Below are 26,806 nucleotides of genomic sequence, written 5' to 3'. Positions count from 1 at the left end.
GCAGCCATAGTGTCATTGTGAGACTAGTAGAGTCCAAAGCCAAACTGACGCCTCTCAATCACAAAGGCGATCCTGTTAAAGCAGAGATGTGTGGCGCAGTCTTTGCTGCCCGTCTGAAGACCTACTTCCAGAGACACTGCAGAATCCAGGTCAAAAAATGGTACCACCTCGTTGACAGCCAGACCGTCTTGGGTGCAATCCAGCGTGAGAGCTACGGTTTCCAGACCTTCTTCGCAAACCGCGTTGGTGAAATCCAGAGTAGCACTGATGTCCAAGATTGGTGGTGGATTCCTGGGTCAGCAAACATTGCAGACATTCTCACCAGAGGGGCCAGTCCAGATGCCCTAACCGAGGACTCCGAGTGGCAGTCGGGCCCAAAGTTTCTCCAACTTCCTGAAGATGAGTGGCTGAAGAAATCCGCCGGAGAAGTCGCTGCCCAAGCTCGAGAAAAGGTCACAAAGCTACAGAAAAAGACTTTTGTTGCGGTCCTTACCAGAGTCCACATCAAGGCAGCTCAGGACTCAGCACACGTAGAGTCGAGAAGACCACGAGGAGTAGCAACCCAACAGCTAATCGACGAAAGGCGATTCAGCAACCTGAGAAGGCTGATTGGGACCGTGGCGTGGGTCTGGAGGGTTGCCAAAAAGTTCATGAGATCCAAGACCAGAGACCAAGAAAAGTGGGAGGCAGTACCATCTTTGGGTGTCCTCACAGTCTGCGAGAGACGAGATGCTTTTCGAGACCTTTGCCTAGCAGCACAAGAGGGCGTCAACTTCCCAAGCACCACAACAGACAGACTAGTTGTTTACAGAGACCAAACAAGTGGACTTCTAGTCTGTGGTGCTTTCTTTGCCTTTAGACAACAATTCTGATGGCAAAAGAGCTAAACGGGACAGGCAACAAAAAAAAAAAAGATTAAACAGTACAGCATGGATACGGCTTTACTCCAGTCTTAACCCTAAAGATAGAAACTGAGTTTTCAATTCCAGAAAAATAAGCAACTTTCACTCTAAAGCCTTTACTGTTTGTGTTGCAGCTAAAACCACTTTAAGAATAATACTGGAACAAATTTAGGTTACACTGGATTTTGGACTGCAGACAATCTATATGTGATAGCATTTCATGTTGAAATAAGTTCGGGCTTTGAAATACTGCTATTAAATAGATTAAATGGTGCTATAAACAATATTTTTTAAATGCAAACAGAATATGGATAAAAAAGTTTTGGTTCATAATTTTTATCAACACATCTTTACCACCAAACTCATTATAACTGGGTCAGCTGGGAGGAGTTTGTGAGGGGCAGACCTTTCATCAAATACTGATATCTGATCAGTATTTAATGATACTGATCTCTATATAAAGAACAGTGTCTTGTAGGATTCATAAGAAGGCAAGTGGAACTACAAAAAACGGAGGTGAGTTAATTATTATTTGGTAACATTTCTGTTGTGTGTGTGTGTGTGTGTGTGTGTGTGTGTGTGTGTGTGTGTGTGTGTGTGTGTGTGTACCTGTGTTTTGCCATCCCTAGTTTCTCTTCCAAAACTGTAAAAAGATGCATCAGAGCCAGCAAACCTGCAGCAAAGATAATTAATCACCTACATAATGTGATCTTCAGTCAGTTCTTCTTCCTGACATCATCACCTTGTGTCTGTTGGTAAAACCTCAAAATCCCATCCTTTCGTGAACCTCGGGACCAAAAATGGTCCCGCCCCAAAAGTGCTCTAAAAATGTTATATATCAATATTTTTTTCTACTTTAAATTAGTCAGTCTTTTAAAACTACTTCTGCTTAAAATATCCATATCAACTTTTAATTATATTTTCATTGTTTTAACCCTTTAAATCCCAGTTTTATTACATGAGCGCCCTGTTTTTTTAGCCCCAAAAAACAAAAAAACTAAATATTTTCCAAAAAAAACATTTGAAGTAATATTTGTTTGTTATTATAATTAGGCCTTTAGATGGACTAAAGATTGGCACCAACAGTCATTTCGATCGCCTTTTTTTTTTTTTCCAGGAGCGCATTTCATAAAATGCACACTATCGACCACGCCCAAAAAGTGCTATAAAAAATTTATATATTAATATTTTATTCCACTTTAAATTAGCCAATCTTTTAGACCTACTTCTCCTTGAAATATTCATGTCAAGTTTTAATTACATTTCGCGGATTTTAACCCTTTATATCCCGGTTTCGTCACATGAGCGCACTGCTTTTTTTGCCCCAAAAACATAAAACATAAAACATAAAATATTTTCCAAAAAAACCATTTGAAGTAATATTTTATTGTTATTATAATTAGGCCTTTAGATGGACAAAAGATTGGCACCAACATTAATTTCGATCCGGTTTTAATTTTTTTTGCAGAAGCCAAAAATGTCCCCAGGCGGCGCTGCTGCTCCTGCTCCCCCGGGGAGGAGTGCCTCTGCCGCGGGTGTGTTTCGCGCAGCGCCGGAGCATATGGTTCGGTTCCCGTGTCTGCAGCACACACTTCCGCTACCACGTGAAAACAAATACGTCATTTCCTGTTGATTAAAAAAAATTAATGCACCCTCAAACGATCCTAAGGTCAGAAAATGGTCCGGAACGAGCAGCGGGCCAAGCTGCTGCTGTACGCGGGAAATTAGTCTGCCTTTTCCAGGTATCTGTCTCGAGCAGGCCGCTGGAGAAGGTGTGTATGTTCCAGCAGGCGTCACATGTGGAGCAAGGGCGCCACCCGGTGGACAAATAAAAAAATTACAACTCTAAGGCCTGTAGTCCAAAACGAAACCTAAGCTGGAAACCTGACGATCCCTTTGACCGTAATTTTTCTGGCGTGAAAAATAGCGTTTATAATGGGTTTCAATGGGGCACAAATCGGCCACGAGGTTCGATAGTGGATGTATGCCTTTTATTCAGCCATTTAAGCTCATTTAAAAAACTCAGACTGAAATTTTAAAATAAAATGGGAAAAAAATACATGTTTGAAAATTTGGCTATACTCCATTAAACACAGTGGAAATGGCGTGGAATTAAAAAACGGAAAGGCCACGAAATGGTCCCAGGTTCTACCAAGGGTTTTAATGAATCAATGGTACAGAAGTGGAGGAAGCAAGAAGAATGAGTTTAATAAAGTTTGATTTATCTGACTGCTTTGTTTCGCTTAATGTGCCTTATAATCCCGTGCACCTTATGGTCCGAAAAATGCGTACTGCACACTGCAGTTTAATGTTGCAAAGCACCTCTTTTTAACTTCAGTGGATATTATACATGGTTATACTCAGTTTTTTGGGCTGGATTGACTTGGTGCAATCCTTTTAGACTCAGAACTTCTCAGTGTTCCCTATAAGTGAATTTCTCCCAAGCCAATTACAATCATGGAGAAACACACTTTGCAACTGTTTACAGTAATAATATTTTATAGCGCTTTAAACCTCAATCTTTCAGGCCTGGTTTAAAGAGCTGATTGTTAAATCATGAACTCCCAAAATATCAACATATCACCACCGGTGGATCACACCTCTCAGATTTTCTCCTCAGTGCACTGTAACAAAAACAAAAACAGACATAACCAACAAAATACTACTAAAATAACACAAACTAGGGCCCGTTGCAGACATGTCCAGCATAAAGCTATCCCTCTCTCGCTTACGAGAAAGAACACAAGCCAAAGCTCACTGATAACATCAAGCTAGCGCTAAGCAAAACCAAAAAATCAACCAGAAATTCACAGGAACGTTTTGCTTCCTGCCGGGACAATATTGTGTGGGAATGAGAACCTCAGGTGCCGTAACTCCTTTTGTTCCTCCTTGAATTAGATCTCAATCACAGAAAATGCCGTACTCCAACCTAAACTTACCCTATTAATTCATCATCTTCACTCTGTGCCACTGTTCCTCATCAGGGCTGTGTGAAGCACAGCAAAGAATTCAGTCAAGGCCTTGAGCCATAAACAGACATCACGCACAGACATTGTTTTCATAACCAAACCGTTTTAGACCTTATTCCTAAAATCTACACAAATGCCCTCTGAGTGACATATAACACATTCTAAGTAATCAATGGCTCCTTATAAAATTATGCATCTGGATGTTTGTGTGCAGCATTTTGCATATCAGCATAAGCAAAGCATTATTCATTGCATCAGCGTGTATGTGTGTGTGCGTGTGGATCACTCTTCATTGCACAAGCGTGTGCATGTGTATGTGTGTGCATCACTTCTCAGTGAATCATCATTCCCATGTGTGTGTGTGCGTGTGTGTGTGTGTTTGTGTGTGTGTGTGTGTCATTTCTCACTCACTCAACGAGTGCCCGTGTTCATGTGTGTATTTCACTTCATTCTGAATCTGTGTATTTGGAGACGTGTGTGTGTGTGTGTGTGTGTGTGTGTGTGTGTGTGTGTGTGTGTGTTTGTTCATCACTTTCCTGTTCTGGTGTTCTGGGTAAACCACGGCCTGAAGCATGCCCTGGGGTCCTGCCCTCCTCCTTTTCAGTTTGTTTGCGACCATTGCTGCTGCTGCTGCTCAAAGTTCTGTCCGTCCTGGTTCTGACCCCAATTGGGGCAGTCCTTTCTCCAGTGTCCATGCTCACCGCAGGTGAAACCTGCATCTTCTCCTGTGTTTTTTTGTCCATTCTGAGGTGCCTTCTGACCTCAGTTACTCCTCCTGTCTCGGTCACGCCCTTTTTGCCGCCCGATCATCCGTGTTGGTCCATCACTGTCCTGCACAGTGTGAATGCAAAGTTATCAAGGTCAGCATTCTTTTGCTCGGCCTTACTTTTCCTCTGGGCTTGGCGGGCGTCTCGTCACAGCTGAGCTCTGTCAGCTGACGCAGTCTGGGAATTTTCCCCCGTGTAGTGAAACGGGCCTTAGGTTTAGTGCTCTCCGTCTCGTCTGCATGAGATCACATTCCTGCAGGTCTGTTGACATTCTCAGGTCGTTGTTGTGGGTCCAGCTGTTGCAGCATTTGGTTAGTGTCACGTATGGGGGAGAGCAGGAGTCCAGTCAGCCTCGGCTTTCAGGGCCGGCAAAGCAGCCTGTAATTAAACATAAAGAGAAAAACAAAAAACAAAAACAGACAAAAAACAAAAGCAAACGAACAGGAAAATGATGTTGTGTTGGCTGTATTTCAACGAGAGGGGAGAAACACCGGGACCAGGCCCTGTGTCAGCCTTCTCTCCCCCTTTTTTTGTTTTTTTTTCTCTCCCGATATAATCAACTCCTAACCCACCAAGTTGACAGGACAACATGCACCTGTTAAAATTCTTAAGATCATGTTTAAAAGCCCAAAAAGAAATTTTCTTTCATTCAGTAATCACTTGTAATCAATCAGCAGAAAACATGTCACAATTTGAATCTTTTAACCCCTAAATTTGTTGTGTCTTGCCTGGTTGGTTAGACCAGTGTCCCCTTTTTTTTTTTTTTAGTTAAATTGTTGTCCTGCAACCCAGAGGGTTTCTTTGTCAGTAATGTATAGACTTCATCATTTAAGTATGTTAATTTTTCTTTAACCTTGCTGGAAAATCTTCACGTGTTCATGAGTGTAAGCTGTTTCTTCATTGCGTGTATGTGCATTTGTATAAAAGCAGGTTAATTTTAACTTTTTCTCAAACTAGGCGTTACCTTAAAAGGAGCCTTTCTCTCACACTTCTCTACTTGTGTGTTTTTGTTTCACCTTTTTGTTGTGATGCTCCGGACGCCTTCCCAACCTCCACAAGTCCGTTGGCCCCAATTTTATGAGTTAAAAACTTCTCTTAATTCTCTCCTCGCTGCTGTCTGTTTCACAGCTGCTGATTCGTGCTGGGTGTGGTTCCCATTACCTATAATTTTGCTTCGGCCGCTGTGCTTGTGGGGGCAGTTGGTCCAGGTCCGCAGCTTCCTGTATTAACACACTAAGAGATTTATTTTAATTTCATTTTCATCACTTTTAAACCGATAAGCAGGCAACACGCCTACCTCGACAGCGTAAACTGCACGCCAGTCTCCCAACACATTCCTCTCTCTACTCCTCCATAAGTCTCCACTACACACCTCTTACTATCTCTCCTTTTTATTTTTATTACACCACAGAGTAATACACCCAATTATGCCCGTCTATCTCTATGTGGCTCCAAATTCCCTCTTTATTTTAATTTCTCACTCGTCAGGGGACAGGCACACAACAATTTTAACCACTGAAACGAGGAATTTTAACCTTTTTATTTCTTTACTAATCTATGTACCTAAAATTTTACTTTGTATTATGACCGCAGCCCTTAAAACTCGACTGACGCCACAAACCACCGTCAAACCTCTATCCAATGTACTAAAATTAGCACCAACCACTACTGCACTTCACGGCCGCACCACCGGAACACGGCCGTATCATAAACCAAACCTACGGACGTGTTTCGCTCTCGCGTTGCCAGCGTTCAACTGCACCGTGAAGCCAGCATCTGCTTTTCCTTAAATCAACTTCTATTTCATAGCCGGCAAAAGCCAGGACGTCACTGACACCATAAACAAAATAAACAAACCTCGACTTCAATGTACTGGACTAATGGCCGCGTCTTCAGAAGAAATTCTAACGTATTATTGCTACAGAAGCCAGTATTAGACAAAATTAAATGTGGAAGGTAAAGTGGCTGCAACTAGTCCAACGTAGTATGTTATTAGTATCTCGGTAGAAGCAGTTTACTGCAACTAGTCCAACGTAGTATGTTATTAGTATCTCGGTAGAAGCAGTTTACTTAACACACTGGAATTCAGCCTCAACTTATGTTGTTAGTAGGGCTGGGCGATATGACCCAAAATTCATATCTTGATATTTTTTAGCTGGATGGCGATATAAGATATATATCTCGATATATTTTTTTAAAGCCATAAAGTAAGAACAAGAAGAGAGTTCTTAGTCAAAGCTGTGTCCCAGATGTCACACAGGCACTTTTATTAACATAGAGCAGATGTACATAAAATTTACTCAAAAATAAATTATGAGCATTTATTAAATAATAATGCTCCATAAATAAAAGAAAACAAGGTTGTTTTTGTGCTAAACAAAGAGCTCACAATTGTGCAGTCAAAATGTAAACTAAAAGACGCCGAGCACAATAACAGACAGATTTCACAGCTGCTCTGTTCCCAACTTCTACTCTGTGACTGACAGCCTGGAGTTTGAAATCCACTTCGCAACCACGTCTCTGAACAGGTGCCATTTATGGTCCTTATACACAGTAGGGTAATATTACGTTGAAGCACAGTACGTATCACTCCGCGAGGCTCAGCCGTAATCCTCCGACAATCCATCAAGCGGTGCAGCTCCGTAGCTTACCAAAGTCGTACTAAAACATTTTTTGACAGATTGCTGAGCGCCGTGTTCCACATAAAATCGGTTCGCGGCCATCAAGCACAACCAGAATTCATACATAAGGCGCGCTGTCAACTTTTGAGAAAATGAAAGGATTTTAGTCCGTGCAGCACCTCTGGGCTGCATGGCGTTAGCGTGGTTAGCGTGGTTAGCTCGTTAGCGTGGTTAGCTAGCTAACACATTGACGCCGTCCAGCCCCATGCACGGTATGCGCAGTAACTCGTTAAAGGAGATTTGCCGTGTCCATCTTGTTGCTTCCTGCAGGTGAAGCGATGGGGGAGGAGGGGGAGTTGTGTTCAGTGAAGGAGAGACGAGGCCGAGTAACGTTGCGTAAAGACGAAAGTGGACGAAAGAGAGGCAAACTTGCGGCTCCGCAAGTTTAATTATAACGTAACATAGACTATATCGATATAAAGGATATTGTCAGATCTTATATCTAGTATAAAAATATATCGATATTTTTTAAAAACTCGATATATCGCCCAGCTCTAGTTGTTAGTATCTTGCGCCAAAAACCAGACACCGACAAATTTACTGTGAAAATACATGTGACTCAGCGAACAGATTAATTTGGAAAGCCCAATATGCACATTTGGTATTTATAATACAACAGGCTGTGCTTACCTTTCTGTTTTAGGCCGGCCTTCTGTTCACCTCGCCCCACGATCTCACCAAAAAGCCAAATCTGCCCCTCCTCAGCACACCAAAGATCCGGGTCACACGGCACCAAGTTGTTGAAATCTCCCAATTCTTTGAATCTTTGGGCTGAAGGAAGGACAATACTCGGTGTATAAATGCTCAATCAACAATCATTTATTTCCATAGAATTCAACACTTATGAGCATTTAAGCCATCATGATGGGGAGAGCTGCATGCAGAGGGTCACAGCAAGTCTCAAAATGGTGACAGGTTGCTCAGCTTTTTATAGTCTCTAGTGGCCCCCACCTAGTCGTAAAAGCCAAAACATCACATTCTTTCTCTGTTACAGCTCCTAAGTTATGACCTCGGCAGTTGTCTCTCCGCTTTTCTGTAAGGTGGGGGTATGGAATGTGGTCTGTCTATCTCCCCTGTCTTAGACACAGAGTCTCCTGCTTACAATCTTCTCTTCATGATTCAACAATTAAGCATGTAATACATTCACAGCAGATCAAGGATACAGAGTGATGCACACTTATCTAATAAACTAATCAGTGAATATGTTCTTTTAACTCAAAAGTATAACGAGAACTAAACTACATACAGATCACACACTCTATATTAAAGGGTATAATATGATCTACAGCAGTATTCTAATTCAACTACTTTGATTACATATATAAGGTAACATATAATAACAGAATAATATCACAATATGTCAGCCCATTTCTACTGGAAATGCCTTTTGGTTAAACTTTCAGCAAGGAATTTGCATTTGCACTGTTACATTTTTATAAAGCTTTAATGTACATAAAAACCAGCTTCTTGTTTAAGTGAAAATAAATGGAAGGTTGTCTTTTTGCGCTAGTAATGTTGTGGAGTTGTATTTTGTCTCGCATCAATTATATCGTCGGTTATATCGTTATCGCAAATTTTCAAATATATATCGTGATAAATATTTTTGGCCATATCGCCCTGCTCTATGCACGACCCCCCCATCCCCTGGAAATGAAAGAAATAGCTCCATGGGGTGTAATCCCGATGAGGTATTTTATGGTCTGTGTACCCTTGTAATGAGAGTATGTTTGTGCGCATGCCTTTAAATTAGATGGTCTTTCTGTTCGAATCTCAAAACAGTCAACAATGATGGCTACTCGTTTTCCAAAAGTTTCAGTAAACTGTGGAGGCATTGTCGCCTGCAGACAGTGCCTCTCAGGCCAGTGCACCAGTGCTCCTAAGTGGGCATACAAAACATCAATGGTATCGGTGAAGACAGAAGACAGTGTTTTGTGCGACACATGGAATAGATGACAAAGATGCTGGACTGGAAGATCAAGTCTCAGACGCATTAGTGTGAGTAAGAGCATTTGGAAACCTGTCAGTTTCTTCGATATTGGCAGGAAATCTTTGACAGTGTTGAAGAGGGACATTAAGACTGCATAACAATATAGTCCAGTGTAATATCTTACTTTTTCGGTATCGTCCTTTAAGAAAGTTTCATTCAGCTCTGTCTTTTGCAACTGTGCTCGAAGCAGTCTGTTCTCCTCCAACAGCCGGTTTATTTCTGCTCTGCCCTGTTGACTGCACACACAGTCCTTCGTCTGCCCTTCAGCTTCCGTGACGCTGTCACTCCCATCACCACTGTCCACATTTGCAGCTGGTACGTCAACCTCCACTTGTCCAACACAACTGCTGTCCACTGCCTCCATGACATGGTTGTTGTTCTTCTGTCAGACCTTCATCGATCATCAAGCCTGTAAGATAAAAAAATAGTGCATAGACTTAAGGTTAATGTACACCAATATTCCAATGACAGGTGTGTGATTCATCTTTAAGTTATGTGCGGATTAGTGTACCATAAGAGCAATTTAGTATGTTTTCAGAGGGGGGTGTTTACCTGCAATGGGTGCTCTTTTTCGCTTCCGTTGCATACGCCTTGCGTGCCGGTCCGAGTCTGACACAGGTTTGTCGTCGTGCCCCATGTGCAGTGTTGGTGCCCAGTCTGGATTTGTTACATCCATTTCATATGCTGGTTTGCCTGCAATAATGCCAAATCAAAAGCTACTCAGTCGACATGACGTGGTTCTGCAGCATCACACATTAGCATGTTTTATCTCATTATCTATGACCGCAGCGCATTGAAAAAAAAAAACACTAAAAGCCTTTTAGTTTGGTCCTTTTACAGCATCCTGCCATGCGATTACATTTGTTCCTGACCACCGAGAACACTCACGTTAACTTTTATCGAGTGGAAAAAAAGTTAGCGTGTTTATATTGTGCTAACATAGCTGTGTTGCTAGCGGTCATCATTATATAACAACTAGCCCAACTTCAGTAACCCTACAAATCAATCAATCAATCTTTATTTATAAAGCACTTTTCATACAGAAAAAATGTAGCACAAAGTGCTTTACATAGTTAAAAGCAGCCCACCCCACCCTCCAACTCACTCCCCACACTCTCAATACACATATATCCCCCCACCCCCACCCACACACACACACGCGCACACTTAAAGAGAATTGGGCTGGGCTCGCATGAGCCAAGTGAGGAAACATTATAACAGAGAGCCGTCTGCACCGGGAGCCGGTCACAGACCGCAGCCTCCGGGCTGGGCACACAGCAGGAGGGAGGCCAAGGAGCCCCCCAACCAGGCTGAGAGGACCCCAGAGACCAGCAGCCACGGTCAATAACAGCCCCGGTGCAGAGAGCGCCCTCCGAGGAAACACTGGAGATATGATGCAATACGATATATACAGGGTAAAATGATAAAATAAATAAGAACAGGATACAATATAAATATAAATATAAATAGAGTAAGAAGATTAAAAAATGAATAAGAATAAAATCAAAAAATATTAGGTAAATCCTAAATTAATAATAGAATAACAGGATAGAATAAATAAGCATAAAAAATAAATAAACGCTAAGTAAAAGCTAAATTAAAAAGGTGGGTCTTGAGCCTGTTCTTAAAAACATGTACGTTCTCTGCGGCCCTGAGCTCCTCCGGCAGGCTGTTCCACAGACGAGGACCATACCACTGAAAAGCTGCCTCTCCGTGAGTATGTGTCCTGACTTTAGTTCCTGATGAAGGAAAACAAGACAAAGAGTGCTGAATTAAAAGAAACGTCTGCCCAGCTTCAACGCGCGAATGCTACTATTGGGGAGATGCAAAGGGATCTCCAAAACATGGAGCAAAAGAATCAGGCGCTCCAAGGAACGCTTGATGAAGCTATGGAACAAACTGCACAAATCCTCGGACAGAAAAAGGAAGGGGTCACACAAATGCAGGACCAACTCAAAGGCATAAAGAAAAAATACGAAGTGCTGAAAGTCAGGCTGGATGAAACAGAGTGCAAAAATAAAGAGCTTCTTCAAGAGAAAGAGCAACAGGAAGAAGAAAAAAAACGTATTCTCCAGGACTCAGACAACTTGAAGCGCGAAAACGCTGAAATGCTTGCACAAAAGCAGCAACAAGAGAAAATAAATGAAGACCTGCAGCGTAAGCTTCAAGAAATCACAAGAAGAAATGAGCAGTTAGAAAAGATGCACGAGGAAAAACAACAGCAAAATACAGACAAGTGCAATCTATTAAAAGAAATGGAGCAAAGATGCCAGAAACTTGAGAAGGAAGTTGAAGAAACAACCGATCAGTTGAGAACCCTCATCCTAGAGAAAAAAGTGGTCGTGGAAAAGCTCATGGAAAAGAAGAAAAAACGTTTCCGCTTCTTCTGGAGGAGGGACACTCCTGCTTTTTCTACTTTTTCTATTTTTTCTACTGCTGACGTCACCTTGTCTCCCTCCACCTCTGTTCCATCTTAATTTTCACCTCTCCTCTCCCCTTCTCTCCTAACACTTCTTCCCTCTCTCCTTCATCTTTTTTCACCCCAACCAGTCCCGGCAGTTGACTGCCCCTCGTGAGCCTGGTTCTGCCGGAAGTTTCTGCCCGTTTAAAGGCAGTTTTTCTTCCCCACTGTCGCCTAGTGCTTGCTCAGAGGGGATTGTTGGGGTTTTCTCTTTTCTTTTTTTTTTCCCTTCTTATTACCATTTTCCTTTATTTACCGATTTGTTTTGTTTACTTTTCTTTTACGTTGTTTCTTTATTTACTTGTTTAACTTTTTTTCAACTTATGTAATAAACTAATAAACCAATTGAATTTATCCTCTGCGTATTTTACATCTAATCTTTAAAGAATATTTCCAAAACATTTTCAAACATCACGATCTGTCTTTTGTTTGCTTGTTAAAACCCCGTAAATGGTGAAGTAAAAACCCTGTGATATGGTTTAAAACATCAAAATAGACTAAACAACTAGTCTAAAACTAAGAGACACAGGATAAAGTTGGTGTGAAGGTTTCAGTCTGTGAATGAATCTAAGCACCATCACCTTAACTTTAAATTCATCTCTGTTACCCTCTTTGTGACTGAACTCTGACCGTGAGCACCACAGCCACTGCGCACCAGTCACACACACTTTAAATCCATCACAGTAAACCAGTTAGTTTACCTCAGTTTGTTTTGCAGCACATTTCACAACATGCAAAAGCATAATGTGCCATGTACAGACTCAAAATCTGATTTAAAAACATGAGGACTGACCTGTAAGCTTTACATTTACAGTTTATCACATACCACTGAGCAGTTCTTACCTGTAATTCTAAGCCCTCTTCTTCCTTTTCTGGTTTAAAACATCAAATTAGACTAAACAACTAGTCTAAAACCAAGAGACACTTAAATATTAAGTTAAACCTCTGGGGTTGCCGGACGCGTCGGCGCGTCAAAATCACATGACCAATTTAAGACGACACAGCTACAAGATGCAGCGATTCAGAGGCTGTATCCCAATTCAGGGTCTGCAGCCTTAAAGGCCACATTTTAAGGCCGATTACGTCACAGCGACGCGACGAAGGCCTAAAAATAAATGTTTGTTTCAGTTCTATGAAGTTCTATGAGTATTTTGGATTAGTAGCACTGCTGTGTTTGTTGCATCATATTGCTGTAATTGTTTATATGCTTTATATATTCTGAGGTAAGTTGATCTATAGTGTTACATCATATTCTATAAGGATGTTATGTGTTTGTGTACTTTCTGCCCAGTTTGACCCATTTAGCAGAAGTCAGCTTGGTTCCACTTGCCTCTTACCCGTGATTTCAGTGGAAATTTCAAATTCAGGATCTGACACACACTGTTTCATGTCCTACACAGTTCTTGCAAGTTCATAGAAATTTCTGTTCAATTAGAACCAAATATTTGAGTTGATGGTTGAAATTGTTGTTGTAATTTGTGTTTTAAATATTTTTAGATTGATGTTTTGTTTCCTTTACAATATTGTAAAGTAAACAAAACATCAATCTAAAAATTGTCCTCTTTTTTATTTTTTTATTTGGGCTTCTTAAATTTATTTTGGGCTACCAAAAACTGAAGAGTGCCTGCCCGAAGGGCTACCAGGGATTTTGAAATTTTGCGAGCCCTGCTTATGCAAGGTAAGTTTCATGTTGGACTCATGGTTCTTTGTTAGTCCAGTTTAGGATGACGTATGTATCATATCAAATATATGTCATATCAAAACAACCCCACACCTGCAGTTGTTTCAGTTTTTCACAGGTGTTTCCTGTCAGCTGGTCAACCTCACTCAGGTGGACATCCATATCAGCCAACCAAACGACAAGCTCCTCCCTTTGTGCTTCAAATCCCTCCCACTCTGAGACAAGGAGCTGAGAGAGAAAACAAGGGTCAATTATAAAGAAGAGAGAAAAGTGAAACCCTCCTGAGAAGGTCTGACTCGCATACCTGCAGTCGACCTATGATTGGCGTTCACGTCATCCCAGCGGCGGCCGCACTCCCTCGCCAATGCCAGCAGCCAAGTCTGCAGGGTGCCCTGGAAGAGCAGAGTTAATGTTCGACTCCTCCTGGTCAGGCTCTCCAGCTGGATGAGCCGAGGTCTCCCCTCTCGCCGCCGCCTCTGAACACACAAACACAAATTGCATGTGAAGCAGGAGGTGCAGATTTTTTTTGCTATTGTTTTCTAAATCCAGGCTTGATCACGTGGAGGTATTTGGAAAACTTTTTTTGGCCAGCGGACGACTGTTGTCTCGCAGAAAGTCAAATCAAATGTATGCGATACACAATCAATTCACAAGAACACAATAAAACAGAAGGTGCCTGATTTCAACTCAATTCTGCATCAAAACAGGGTAACAGAATTAAAACGAGTGTTTGCAGCAAATGTGAGCACAAAGCCTCACTTTGTACAAGCCTGCTATTAAAGTTCTCCTCTATGCAGACAACCTTCCTGTTTTCAAGGCACAACTTGGATCTGCTGCACAAATCTTATGGATACACGCTAAATGAAACAGTAGTGTGCACGACTCCAGATTCTGATCCCTCGTCCTAATATGGTCCTAAAAGGCTCACAAAAAACAACATAGCGATAGCAATAAAGCAAATGTTGAGGCTTCTAAATACAAAGTCCATAAACCAATGGCTGACATGGGTTTTATCATAAGGGTGATAAATATACAACATATGTTCTTAAGACTAAAAGTATAATACAGATTTTAGTCTGAGAGATCTGATGTTCATTTACCTGCAGATGCACTATACGTGCCTGCTCCGTGGTTTTCCACAACATTTTGCACATCACTATTTAATACAGGAAGTAGGTAGGTGAACTAAAACAAGTCATCTTTCTTTGTGAGAGGACAATATTAATGAAATAAACCTCAATGACATCATAGGGATCCCTAAAGATGCTCCTGCTGCTTTTCTTCCTCCTCATCCTAAACTTCCTTCTCCTCGACTTTCATCCCCCTCCTCTTCCTCATTTTGTTGGAGCTGTGAACAGAATTAGTGTGAATCTGAATTAATTTGTGCAAAAAAGTAAAATCTACAGCTTTTCAGTCAGAGGTGGTCTTTTGATTTAAGCCGGGTAGAGTAGATTTATGTGTTGATGCTGCCTGCTTCATCTCTGCGACTGGCTGCTGAGTGATATTTACACCCCGGCTGGATTACAAACTTTAACCACGTGCTGCACTTTGGCCCAGCGTTGATACCTCTTGTTAGTATAATGAACTCTTCTTGGCTTAATGTATGATGTTGGATAAATGAAATGTACAAAGAAAATTTAACTATATTACAAAAGGACATCTATCTTGGTAACATCAAATGACCGGAGCATAACTTGTTAACTAGTCTGAAAATAAGTTATACAGGAACAGTCACAGACACACCTTCTCATGTGTCACATTTCTATTCATTCAAAACACTTATGCATTGCTGTATTTTATACGGCTCTCACAGAATGCAAAGTACAGGCTGATGTGAGTATTTACACAAGCACACACACACACACACACACACACACACACACACACACACACACACACAAGCTTATTTCTCTCTTATCCAGAGAAATCCTTTCATCAGCCTTTCAATGCTGGGTAATCAAAGTATAAAGAACCATGCCAGTCTCCTATTGCCAGAGGCTGAAGTGTGTGTGCAGTCACCAGGTGATAATCTGATATCGTGTACTTCCCCACTGATGTTAAGTAATATGAAAAAAAAAAAGAATCCCACCTTAGGCCGAATGTGTGACTCTCTTCGTAGTGGAAAAGAGAATGAATCTTCCCATCCGAATTCACGGCAATCAGTCTGTCAATCAAATCCTGTGGAGTAAAATGAGAGGCTTTGAACAAGAATGCACCGGATAGGGTGCAAAACGAAAACTGTGTGGAAATTTACAATGGGTAAGGTGGAGAACGTATATCAGTCTCAGTGTGAGAGGGTTTATTTGAATGCGTTTGAAGTAAAACAAATGGGTGGGTGGTGTTTGGAGGCCAAATAAAAAGTGCAAACATGCCCTCAGATGGATGACAAAAAAAACTGCAGTGTGTGGAAAAGAAGAAGAAGAAAAACACTTACAGGTATGGAGGTTGGCATCTCCCTCAGGGTGTATTCGCTTTTGTTGGCCAAAGACTGTCGGCCCAGCAGTTGCCACACCGACTGGGAAGAGGAGAGGAGGTTGACCAAGTACAGGAAGGACTGAAGAGGAAAGTAAATACAGCAGCTGTTAGAGAGAAAAAATGTATTTGCTTTTAAAGACCATTGTGAATGCATTTGTGCACGTCATGGATTGATCAAATCCTAACACATAATAATAATATAACACTATTCAACTACAAACACTACCGATAATATGACAAATAATATCTGTAGTATTCAAAGCAAAACAAAATGTAAAAAGAATTTATGATTGCAAAGATAAAACATGGTTTACCACACTCTCAAAACTGAATAAGACATATATTCTGAGCAGAGTGGTTGAGCAGAAACCTATTGCAGCCTGAAGAATATTAAACTAGAGGAAAGCTCCCTGCATTTTTCACTGGGTCTGGTAGAACAGGGAAAACATATCATCAAAAGCATCAAAGGAAAAAAAGAGAGACACTTGCACAAACGAGCTACAACTTAGATTATATTAAACAGCTTCAAAGAAACGTAAAGAAAAAAACAAGATAAGATGGATTTTTTTTTCTAAAATAGAAATATCTATACTTTCATGTGTCTTCTGATGTTTCTGTGCATGTGTGAACTTATCTTCATATGTACTACCAAACCTCCTACTGTACTTAGCACAGATTAAAGCAAAGACTCGAGTTAATTCACCAAAGTGCTGGTGTGTGTATATTTAGTTTTCCTTTGACCTCAGCATATATGTATAACCCACTGATAAGGCAGACTTTAAAGTCGCCTGTGGCAGGACACAGTTTACACATCACTGGCTGTCCGTATTCACTTGGCTAGTCTCTCTGAGAGAGATGACTTGGCTGCTGTCAGAGGCCAAGCATCAGACACACACAGACAGGCTCACGCTGGAGCTTGTTGAAGCTTTCCTGAGAGAAATTCTGCCAAAAACATAACTAAAAATGCAGTCTTATGAAAGTAAGGCTTATTTGCCCAGACACCCATAAACCAATCAGCAAAAGGCCTTTCTTGTTAACAAAATCACTATTGCCAGTTTCTTAAATATGAATATTCACAAGTGAATTTTCTACATGGCTGCTGGTATCACAGCAACACATGGACCACTATTCTGAGTCCTGGGTTAATAATAATTGGAATCAATTTAATTTTAATCAATTTAAACACCTTTGTAACCAGTGAGCTAAAAACATGATGGAAAAGCAAAACTTCTAAGAGATCTGTGTCTGTACTATTATGTAGATATCTAAAAATTGGGGCATTGTGGGCTCCAGGAAGTTTCTCCTTCTCCCTCTCTCTCTCACACACACACGCACGCACATACATACAATACCTTAATGCAACTCCTATCTGTGGGGTCAATGGGAGTTGGTTTGGGACGGACCACTCTGATGTCGTCACTGCTGCACTCAAGAACAGACCATAGCTCTAGTACCAGGGCCCGAATAAAGCCTGAGACAGAACACAGAGAAATTTGTTGTACCAAACATTTATTTGAAATAGCAGCAACTAAAATTATTAACAGTGCTTTAATAAATAAACGACTGACTTTGTTATTGTGTCCAATCTTTTAAAGAAATCTGTCTTTGCATTGCTGGCACCGTTTTGATTGGAGGATTTGAATCTCAGGAAGGAAGGAATTTATAATGCCACTCCCTTTGATCCCATTTAATCTCTTCCCTGTTGCACTTTGGCCTGTCAGTAACTACATTTGAATTTTGCAGCTTCTGATTGGCTATACTTTTACACTACAGTGTAAAAGTATAGCCTCAAGCTTGCACATAAAGGCTGGATAAAAACGTTAATGCAATCAAAATGTACGCAGCCCTCGCTGGAAAACTGGGGATACAGTACAGTACATAAATGATGAAGCAAAGACAAAACATTAGTGTCATGGAAGAAGAAATAGTCAGTGCATCACGGGAAGCTCCCAGCAATAAAACCTGCATTTGTATTGACACATAAACCTTAATTTGTGAGCAATTTTCAGTGTATTTCAGTTAAATTAACGAGACAAATATAACAAAAGGGATTTTATACTTAGAAGAAGAATATGAAATTGAAATATTAAACTAAGAAAACTATAAATACTGCAGTTCTAGAGTTACAGATATACAATTAAGCTTTGCATATCAGTGCTGTATAACCCAGGGAATGTACTTTTTTTTTATAATTGAATAGTAATGGAAATCATGAACTGTTTTTCAGAGGTCATAGATCAAATGAGCAGTAGAGTTTTTCTCACAGAATGGTTCTTTCACATAGAAAGCAGTGTGTGCTGCAGGTTTAGCAAATGGCCCATCATTTGTAAGCTCTGTCTGGACTATATCACTTTTTGAGGTCATCCTTCTTTCTGTCAGTCTGCCCAAAACATCAACGGTATCGGTGAAGACAGAAGACAGTGTTTTGTGCGACACATGGAATAGATGACAAAGATGCTGGACTGGAAGATCAAGTCTCAGACGCATTAGTGTGAGTAAGAGCATTTGGAAACCTGTCAGTTTCTTCGATATTGGCAGGAAATCTTTGACAGTGTTGAAGAGGGACATTAAGACTGCATAACAATATAGTCCAGTGTAATATCTTACTTTTTCGGTATCGTCCTTTAAGAAAGTTTCATTCAGCTCTGTCTTTTGCAACTGTGCTCGAAGCAGTCTGTTCTCCTCCAACAGCCGGTTTATTTCTGCTCTGCCCTGTTGACTGCACACACAGTCCTTCGTCTGCCCTTCAGCTTCCGTGACGCTGTCACTCCCATCACCACTGGATTTGTTACATCCATTTCATATGCTGGTTTGCCTGCAATAATGCCAAATCAAAAGCTATTCAGTCGACATGACGTGGTTCTGCAGCATCACACATTAGCATGTTTTATCTCATTATCTATGACCGCAGCGCATTGAAAAAAACCCCACTAAAAGCCTTTTAGTTTGGTCCTTTTACAGCATCCTGCCATGCGATTACATTTGTTCCTGACCACCGAGAACACTCACGTTAACTTTTATCGAGTGGAAAAAAAGTTAGCTGTTTATATTATGCTAACATAGCTGTGTCGCTAGCGGTCACGTAGCACATCATTATATACCAGCTAGCCCAACTTCAGTAACCCTACAAATGTCACTGCTGTTTAGTTTTCTGTCTTCATTTATGTTGGAAGTGATAAGAAAGCTGTACGTTTTAATTTGTTTCCAAAACCCCGCAGTCAGGACATGCTATATTGTATTTAGATAGAAGCTAGCGAGCTAACTTGCTGCTAACTTCTAACTCATATGTCATAAATTCCATTGTCATGGATGCCTGGATGTTTAACTCAGTTGTTACACCTGGTAGAGCAGAACGCTGATAATTTTATTAAAGATGAAAGACTTAAGACAGTGTTTTAACTCTCAGTAATGCCACAGTGATCATTTGATATATGGACCTGCAGCAGAGTTTAGGCCCAGACACGGCTAGTGACGTCAGACTGAACAATCGGATAGTGATATGAATTACTTTAGAACTCACCGGAGAGAAAATGCCGCGAGCAAACCAACAAAAAGCTGGGGATTGCACGGAACTCGATATCCGCTCGTCTCACCGCTGCAATCCATGCCTGGCGTCTTTGTTTGGTGATATCGGATACATGGGATCCCTCACGTTGCCGCCAGGATGGAAAACGATGAAAAGATTAATCCAGTTTCTTGCCTTCACGATCGTGAGCTCTAACGTTGCAACCGACTACACAACACGTACCATAGCTGAAGCTGTATCCTTTGTCTGGCCTACTGTGATGGCGGCGGGGGGCGTGGCCCGCCTCATGTAACGTCACGCTCCAAAGCCCTGTGACGTTTCTGTGTTCTGTGACGTTGTCCCAAAGACGTTGTCCACCTCTGTTGGAGGGAGTAATGTGGGTGACTGTGTAGTGTAGTTGGTGTAATAGTTTTCGACTCCACACAGTCACTGCTTTGCTGTGCTTCTGCAGCGTATCCAGTAATGGTGACAAATCCTCCAGCGTTGCAATAGGAAGCTGCTCTTAAGCGCAGAAAGAATTGTTTCCAGGGATTTCTATTTGTATCCAGCTTGGCGTGCAGGATCCTTTGTGTAATCTATGCTTACATATGTATTTTACACACAGACAATGTGAAAAATACAACACATTGCTATGGATTGATGCTGAAAGTGCTAATTGCACTAAAAAATTTAGCTGAAAAAATAACACCAACTAAATAGATAAGCATGTCTGTTAACAAAAAAAACCCAAACGCTTTACCCAACTGGGGTTTTTCAACTACCTCAGGGACAAAGCTTTACCAAAATCTTCCAACTCAGACCCTGTGACAAGGTCTGTGAAAACCACGTTTTTATGCCTGAAATTCTACAGTACTACACTCCCACGCATAGTGAGAGCTGCAGAGAGGATCATTGGTGTCTCTCTCCCCTCCCTCCAGGACATTTACAGCACCCGTCTCACTAAAAAAGCCCTTTGCATAGCGGCTGATCCCACGCACCCAATGCAAAGCTTCTTCAAGCTGCTGCCGTCAGGGAGGAGACTGCGGAGTCTCCAGGCCAGGACCAGCAGACTGAAGGACAGCTTCATCCATCAGGCTGTCAGGAAGCTTAACTCCCTCCCGATTCTGCCCCCTCTCCCCTCCTCTCCTCCATGGTCTCACTGAACTCTGTCACATACACACACACACACTCTCTGACTCACTCACTGGCCTGCACCAGTTACCAGTCACTTTGTGGAGCATTGGACTGCCATTACCTCATAAGACTTTGTTGTTATACTATCTCTAACCGTATATTACTAGATCTCCATTTGCACTATTTGCCTATTTGCACTACTCTGCCTGGTTTACACTCAATGTCATTTACCCTTACCTGAATATTGTATATTGTATATTGCATAGCTTTCTTGTTAAATTGTATTGTATTTATTTAAATTTTTACTTTTTAATTATTTTATTTGCATTTTTTAATCACTCTCTTATATTTAAATGTTCATTTGCTATTTCATCTAGGGTTTGAGAGTAACGAAATTTCTATTCTCTGTATGTCCTGTACATGTGGCAGAATTGACAAATAAAGTTGACTTTGACTTTGACTTTGAGATATTTGAGGTTGTGCTGAAAATAATGGTGCCAAATAAGGCAAGAAAAACATATTTTAAAGGTGAAATATAGAGGTAAAATCAAAAATAGTCAAGAACGGCCAATTATACCCTGGACCACAGAGGGTTAAATTTGAAAACGGTTTAAAAAAAAACATCCCCATTCTAAAATGTCATGTGACAATCTGATTCATGAAGAGTGATGATGTCACAAGGACATGTGATGATGTCACAAGGACATGTGATGATGTCACAAGCACATGCCTTTGAGCCTTTGAAGTTTTTCTATAAATAGGGGTCAGGAGCAGCAAGTTTTAGTCAGTTTGTTCGCAGCCTTCAAACGTTCGACCAGAGCTATATTTGAAAGTATTTCGGTCAAGATGACTTTCACCTCAAATCATCTTGAAATATGTAAAGGGACCCTTTTGGGAGGTCACTACAAGGTCGAGGGTTTCCTTGAAGAAGGGGGCTTTGGTATTGTAACCAAATGTTGCAATACAAAAACCAACAAAGTCGTTGCTATTAAAGTCAACAAGAGCGACCCTGAAATTCTGCAACAGGCAAAAATGGAAATTTACATACTGGAGAAGCTGCGAGGCTTGGATGCAGATAGATGCAACATTGTTAAATGGAACGACTTTTTCATCGACGGTGACCGCATCTGCTTAAATTTTGAACTCCTCGATGAAAGCCTGTGGCAGTACATGCGGTACCGGAGGAACCGGGTTCTCCCAGTAACAGAAATCAGGCCAGTGTTATTTCAGCTCGCAAATGCTCTGTCCCACCTGGGTTCTTTGGGAATAGTGCATGCTGACCTCAAACCTGGAAACATAATGGTTGTGGACCGCTATGAGTGTCCCATCAAAGTCAAACTTACAGACTTTGGTTTTGCATGTCCCGCATCTACAGTGATTCCTGGTGACTGTGTGGGGACGGTTGGTTATAGAGCACCTGAGGTTATGATTGGTAGTCTATTTAATGAAGCAATAGACATGTGGTCCCTGGGGCTGGTAGCTGTGGAGCTTGCTACAGGGTATCCTTTCTACCCTGGGAGAAATGATTATGATGTTTTGAAATTCATCATACAGACCCAGGGACAGCCACCAGATCATGTTTTAGACTCTGGCTTTTACACTGATAACTATTTCATAAAAGACAACTACAACGGACAACGCTGGACATTTAAGACCGAAAGACAATTTCAAGATGAGACAGGTTGTCAGTCCAAGGACACTCGATCCATAAAACTTAAGTGCCTCGATGACCTTGAACAACTACTGAAGATATGGGGGTGTTGGGAAAAAATCCTAAATGTATTTGTCAGCCTAATCAAAGAGATGTTAGCATTGGATCCAAACCAGCGCATAACACCCTCGGAGGTTCTCCACCACCCCTTTTTCAATCCTGGCCTCTCTAAGAGTTCTCCCTGCACTGACATGAGTAGCACAGGGGGACAAAACCTTGTGGTCTCTCAGCAGCCTTCTAGTTGCAAAAGAGAAGAATCACAGAAAATCAGCTGCAGTTCCCAAACCTCAAAAGAATTTTCTCAACAAGAATATGTCAACGCATCAGCCAACACATCCTCCTCTATAGATGATCTTGAAATATCTAAAGGGACCTTTTTGGGAGGTCACTACGAGGTCGAGGGTTTCCTTGGAGAAGGGGGCTTTGGTATTGTAACCAAATGTTGCAATACAAAAACCAACGAATTTGTTGCTATTAAAGTCAACAAGAGCGACCCTGAAATTCTGCAACAGGCAAAAATGGAAATTCTCATCCTGGAGCAGCTGCGAGGCTTGGATGCAGATAGATGCAACATTGTTCAATGGAACGACTTTTTCATCGACGGTGACCGCATCTGCTTAAATTTTGAACTCCTTGACCAATGCCTGTGGCAGTACATGCGGTACCGGAGGAACCGGGTTCTCCCAGTAACAGAAATCAGGCCAGTGTTATTTCAGCTCGCAAATGCTCTGTCCCACCTGGGTTCTGTGGGAATAGTGCATGCTGACCTCAAACCTGGAAACATAATGGTTGTGGACCGCTATGAGTGTCCCATCAAAGTCAAACTTATAGACTTTGGCCTTGCATGTCCCGCATCTACAGTGATTCCTGGTGACTGTGTGGGGACGGTTGGTTATTGTGCACCTGAGGTTATGATTGGTAGTCTATTTAATGAAGCAATAGACATGTGGTCCCTGGGGCTGGTAGCTGTGGAGCTTGCTACAGGGTATCCTTTCTACCCTGGGAGAGATGATTATGATGTTTTGAAATTCATCATACAGACCCAGGGACAGCCACCAGATCATGTTTTAGACTCTGGCTTTTACACTGATAACTATTTCATAAAAGACAACTACAACGGACAACGCTGGACATTTAAGACCGAAAAACAATTTCAAGATGAAACAGATTATCAGTCCAACGACACTCGATCCATAAAACTTAAGTGCCTCGATGACCTTGGACTACTACTGAGTATAATGTGGGGCTGGGAAAAAATCCAAAATGTATTTGTCAGCCTAATCAAAGAGATGTTAGCATTGGATCCAAACCAGCGCATAACACCCTCGGAGGTTCTCCACCACCCCTTTTTCAATCCTGGCCTCTCTAAGAGTTCTCCCTGCACTGACATGAGTAGCACAGGGGGACAAAACCTTGTGGTCTCTCAGCAGCCTTCTAGTTGCAAAAGAGAAGAATCACAGAAAATCAGCTGCAGTTCCCAATACTCAGAAGAATTTTCTCAACAAGAATACGTCAACGCATCAGCCAACACATCCTCCTCTATAGATGATCTTGAAATATCTAAAGGGACCTTTTTGGGAGGTCACTACAAGGTAGAGGGTTTCCTTGGAGAAGGGGGCTTTGGTATTGTAACCAAATGTTGCAATACAAAAACCAACGAATTTGTTGCTATTAAAGTCAACAAAAATAAACCTGAAATTCTGCAACAGGCAAAAATGGAAATTTTCATCCTGGAGCAGCTGCGAGGCTTGGATGCAGATAGATGCAACATTGTTCAATGGAACGACTTTTTCATCGACGGTGACCGCATCTGCTTAAATTTTGAACTCCTTGACCAATGCCTGTGGGACTACATAGAGGACCTGGAAAACCAGGGTCTCCCCATAAGCGAAATCAGGCCAATTTTACATCAACTCACAAATGCCCTGTCCCACCTGGGTTCTGTGGGAATAGTGCATGCTGACCTCAAACCTGGAAACATAATGGTTGTGGACCGCTATGAGTGTCCCATCAAAGTCAAACTTATAGACTTTGGCGTTGCATGTCCCGCATCTACAGTGATTCCTGGTGACTGTGTGGGGACGGTTGGTTATTGTGCACCTGAGGTTATGATTGGTAGTCTATTTAATGAAGCAATAGACATGTGGTCCCTGGGGCTGGTAGCTGTGGAGCTTGCTACAGGGTATCCTTTCTACCCTGGGAGAGATGATTATGATGTTTTGAAATTCATCATACAGACCCAGGGACAGCCACCAGATCATGTTTTAGACTCTGGCTTTTACACTGATAACTATTTCATAAAAGACAACTACAACGGACAACGCTGGACATTTAAGACCGAAAGACAATTTCAAGATGAAACAGATTATCAGTCCAACGACACTCGATCCATAAAACTTAAGTGCCTCGATGACCTTGGACTACTACTGAGTATAATGTGGGGCCGGGAAAAAATCCAAAATGTATTTGTCAGCCTAATCAAAGAGATGTTAGCATTGGATCCAAACCAGCGCATAACACCCTCGGAGGTTCTCCACCACCCCTTTTTCAGTTCTGGCCTCTCTGAGAGTTCTCCCTGACATGAGTAGCACAGGGGGACCAAACCTTGTGGTCTCTCAGCAGCCTTCAAAACAGAAAGATCATAGAGAATCAATCTCCAGCATTGCTTCAACCACGGACAAAAATGACAAAAACACAAACAGGGATTGTAAAAAGCCATTAACAGCAGATTACATTGCAAGAATTAATTAAGCTGCTCCAATAATGATCACTTTGGCTTTTTTGTCTTTTTTAATTTTCACTCCCCCCACCCCAACCAGTCGCGACAGATGGCTGTCCCTTTAAGAGCCTGGTTCTGTCGAAGGTTTCTTCCTTTTAGAAGGGAGTTTTTCCTTCCCACTGTCGCTCATTGCTTGCTCATAGGGAATCACTTGATTGTTGAGGTGGCCAAAACTCTAGGGGAACTAGCAATTCTTGTGAAAATTGAAAAGGGAAAAAAAGCCTAAAAACATAAAAACAACTGATGAATATGTTCTTGAACTAAGGCACAATTTTGCTTAAAATCCATTAAGTAATCTCTGTGTCAAGTTCTTACCAATATTCAAAGCGGAGCAGCGGACAACTTACCATTACATCAGTCCTTCAATCAGACATAATTTGATCCAAATTGGAAATAAACTGGATGTTTATTAAATAAACCAGCTTTAAGCATCATCTAATTGTTGTTTGTAACTCTTTTTAAATATAGTGCTAACCTTTAGCCTCCTAGTAGACATACATGTTTTATAAATGGGAAAATCCTCTTTTCTTTAGAAAAGTTAAGCTCTGACCTTGAAGTCAAGGTCCCTGAGATTTAAACCTTACAGAGATTTTTAGTAAATGCTACCATGGTATTAATTTAAAAATTCTACATTGTCTCGTTCTTGAGTTATTGCATTCACAAACTTGGGTGTCCACAGCGCCCCGCCATATACCAGACTCAAAAGATTATGAGGTAGGTGTTTTGTTTTTGTTTGTTTGTTTTTTAAGTTTTTTCATAAAGATTACAACATAAAAATAACACAATTGGGAATATTATTGTCATTTTTGAAAACACTATTTTGATGTTATCTAATGCAGTGCAAAAAATAAATAACTAAATTGATAACTGGCACTGAGTCTTCTGTGTGCACACATTCTGCATCAACACACAGGGAGACACTGAGACTTCAGAAATTTTTCACTGTGTTTGTCTATACAGCCACAACTTTCAGATTTTTCACAAACAAGCAGCACGGATTTTGTCCTCATCATTTCAGCTAGAAGTACTTTATAAGGGGGTCTTTCAAGTGAACATTGAACAGGTACAGGTGCTTGAAATCCTTGAAAATGCTCGTTCAGGAGTTAGGCCTTTTTCATACAATCCCCCCATTTTCAAAGGCTCAAATTGGATTGAACAAGCAAGTTTTTTTGTTAATAATTTGGAGTGTAGAACTCATAGATATCAAATGTTGTTTCCTCCCTTGCGAGGCCTTTACTGTATCTGCCTTCAGTTCTGGTTGCTTTGCACTGTGAAGCTATTTGAAAGTATTTGTCAAAGAACAATGAGCACTAGATATCCACTAGATGGTGTTATAGTAAAACACAAGCATAACCCTCACTTAGACAATTTTACCTGATACACAGTTTGTGACCATGTATTTACTCTTCTGGCACTTTGCCTTCACAATTTTGTATTAATTTCACTACCTTTTGGCATGATCACCTTTTAATTTGTTTCTCACATTTGTGACAAAGACACTGCACTGGAGGCAAACAAGACTGTGTAAATACATTCAGCAAGTTGGATTAGTTTCCAGTTTCTGCTGAATACAAGCAAAAACCAGTCACTTCAGAAAGATGTTCAGAATAAAAGCTGTAAAACTGCCAAAGAGCAGCACGTGAAGGTAACCGACATGAAGATAACAACAGGGTAACAAATGCAAGTGAATATGAGCATCTTTTTATTCGCAGCCTTCCGTAAAGACGCTGAAACACAGTTTATTGCTGTTTATC

The 26,806-nt window shown here is 41.2% G+C and overlaps 1 long non-coding RNA gene across 2 annotated transcripts; it reads right to left on the bottom strand.

The window, feature by feature from the left end:
- Positions 1-7,810: 7,810 nt before the first annotated feature.
- Positions 7,811-13,916, bottom strand: LOC146618464 (uncharacterized). Of its 2 annotated transcripts, XR_014906781.1 has the most exons (5): positions 13,753-13,916; positions 13,542-13,676; positions 9,859-9,999; positions 9,431-9,715; positions 7,811-8,090 (listed from the first exon to the last, which is right to left on the bottom strand). It is a non-coding gene; the product is annotated as an uncharacterized LOC146618464 (long non-coding RNA). The 2 variants fall into 2 exon arrangements; XR_014906780.1 differs by lacking the exon at positions 7,811-8,090 and having other exon boundaries at positions 8,821-9,715.
- Positions 13,917-26,806: the final 12,890 nt, after the last annotated feature.

This window comes from Diplotaxodon limnothrissa, linkage group LG14, assembly GCF_057381915.1.
Source record: "Diplotaxodon limnothrissa isolate DT_005_m linkage group LG14, D_limnothrissa_male_GT1.1, whole genome shotgun sequence".
NCBI classification, from domain to species: Eukaryota; Metazoa; Chordata; class Actinopteri; order Cichliformes; family Cichlidae; genus Diplotaxodon; species Diplotaxodon limnothrissa.
The sequence above is the reverse complement of the archived record's forward strand: the minus strand, read 5'-3'. Positions and strand labels throughout refer to the sequence as shown.